Source organism: Spea bombifrons, chromosome 1, assembly GCF_027358695.1.
Source record: "Spea bombifrons isolate aSpeBom1 chromosome 1, aSpeBom1.2.pri, whole genome shotgun sequence".
Taxonomy (NCBI): Eukaryota; Metazoa; Chordata; class Amphibia; order Anura; family Pelobatidae; genus Spea; species Spea bombifrons.
The window spans coordinates 85,455,970-85,458,616 of record NC_071087.1 but is presented as its reverse complement, the minus strand read 5'-3'; positions in this window follow the sequence as shown (position 1 = coordinate 85,458,616).

Below are 2,647 nucleotides of genomic sequence, written 5' to 3'. Positions count from 1 at the left end.
GACATTGTTGTCAGTCATGAGATATGTGGGTGATTTTCCCTAATCAAACCATGGGGAAAGACAGCGTTTTAAGCATTGTGAAATCTGGGGTGAGAGGTGGAGCACCATGTGGCATTAATATCATGAGCTGTGACAGGGTGGGAGTCTAAGCTATCAGTTGATACTGGACCTGAGTTATGCTAATGGTGGACCTACCAGCCTATATGGTAGGGCTATCCCTATTTTTAATTCTATACCTAAATGCAATTACATTTCAAATAGAGGGGGTTCTATGTTGGAAAGGGGGAGAAATCCCACTCATAGTTTCCCTTTATTTTCTGTAGCGATATATTACATGATGTGAAAATAGCAGAAAAATGAGGTTTACAGCCGGCACTCACAAATTGCAATAGATCAAAATTAGAAAAAATACAAAAAACCTTTATTCATGGTCCATGGACTCCTTAAAAACATCCATATAAAGCATGACAGAAAAACACTTAGTGCAGAAAACAGTCACCCTCAGCAAGGCTAACGCTCACCTAGGTGCTTGGTCAAATGATGTTATCACCTCTTTCCTTGCCAGTATTTACTTTGTGGGTGCCAAATACCATTGGATCATTCGTTTCAACTGGTTTTTAAAAATACTTAGAGAATTAATTTGTCCTTCCGATAGTTCCTCTGAGAGATACCTATATATAATGCAAGGTCCATAAAGATGTTGAAGACTTGACTGGCACACACAGAGCCCTGACCTCGACCCTGCTGAACACCTTTGGAATGCAGACTGTGAGCCAGGCCTTCTCATCCAACATCAGTGCCTGACCTTACAAATGCTCCTCACCTTACTTGATGAACCTCCTGACCCTACTTGATGAATGAGCAAAAATTCCCACAGAAACACTCCATAATCTTGTGGAAAGCCTTCCCAAAAGTGTGAAAGCTGTTACAGCTGCAAAAGTGGGGGACCTCATATTAAAATTTACATCTTGAGGGTGAAATATATTCCAGCTGTCATATAATTTCACTTTTTTAAAAAATATCATTTTGCTGATATTCTTATTCACTTTGCCACTTTGTATCCGTATTCACTTTGGCTAAAATTTCATCCAGGGGCTCACCGGGGAAGTATTGGGGACGTACATGTTAACTAACCTGTATATTTCAGAATCTTAACATTAATATTATAAATCTGGCCTCTGAATCGCATATTTAACGCATAATTTCTAACATAATGTTCTTTGATATTAGTAGAAGAAAGGGGATATATGTTGTCAAACTTAATCTGACATGTACCACGCCCCTTTATGGGCGGAGTTACGAACCTCCTTTTTGGCCACGCCCGGGGAAATATTGTGTCGAACTTGATTTGACATGTGTCACACCCCTCTTGGGGGCGGGGATACCCACCATTCCTTTTTTCGACACGCCCTATGCGTTTTTGGCGAATAACCACGCCCTTTTTTATACGCGCTTGATTTCATTCATATATAGCATGATAGGAGTGTGATTGCTGTTTGCAATCATATAAATATATATATATTAATAGTGTTATTGATTTTTTTTTGTCTAATTTTAGTGTGTTACTTTTAAGAAAGTATTTTAAAGTTGCTTTTTTTATTATTTTTTTTTTTCTTTGGTTTTGGCCAAGTGAATGCTGAATTTTCAGTTTCGGTCCAGAATTTTCATTTTGGCGCATCCCTACTACATACTAAGCCAGTCACTAACGTGGTAGGCCTACACCACATTTGGCTTAGTATATAGTGATAGGGGTTGTAGTGCAGTATTGTCAGTGTCTGGCTCAATGTATAGGCACACATTGACGGTGGTACAGTGTAATCCCTAAGTATATATTGATAGCAGTAATGCTGTACCACCGTCAATCTGTGTCTCAGTATATAATGATAACAATTATGCTGTACCCCTGTCAATGTTTGCCTAACCATAGAAACTATGCAGTTTTAAAGTGTGTGTGTGGGGGGGGTGCCACATACAGGATCTGCCACAGGTGCCAAATACTCTAGGTACGCCCCTGCGTCGTGCGGCAGTCAGGCCCAATGGCCATGCCTCAGCTCTTCGTCCCACGTCCTAAAAGGGGTGGGGTGAAGAGCTGAGGCAAGGCAATTGGGCGACGTGGTGCGTGCACGCCGGCCGCTTTAATTTCATTAGGTGCCGGTGGAGTGACTGCCGCACGACGGCCGCTTTCAATGTCGCTCGCAGCCGTTGGTGGGGCAATGGGCCACTTGACTAGGCTTGCCCCCCAGGCCTTAGGCTGCCAGCCCTCCCCTGCTAATTGTGTTTACAGAATTGAAAAAATTCTAAGGCAGAAGACGGAAAGAGGAAAAAAATTCTACTACGTTAAATGGTTAGGATATCCAGCATCATTTAATAGCTGGATCGATAAAAATCAACTAACTAGTATCTAAAATATCTAGCGATGGAAGAAAATGCATTTTACATCACTCTACCAAGTAACGCCTCTTATTTAATGTATCCTCAAAATGAGATTTCCAATTATACAACAAAACTTTCCAAGCCGGTGTTCTTAAAAGGAGAAATGGAATACTTTTGAACCTCACGAGGGTGTTGTCCAGGAGGGCCCCTCAAACAACTCAAGATAAAATCCCGATATTATAACGATGTTAAAAGTTTGTTGAAAAATATTAAT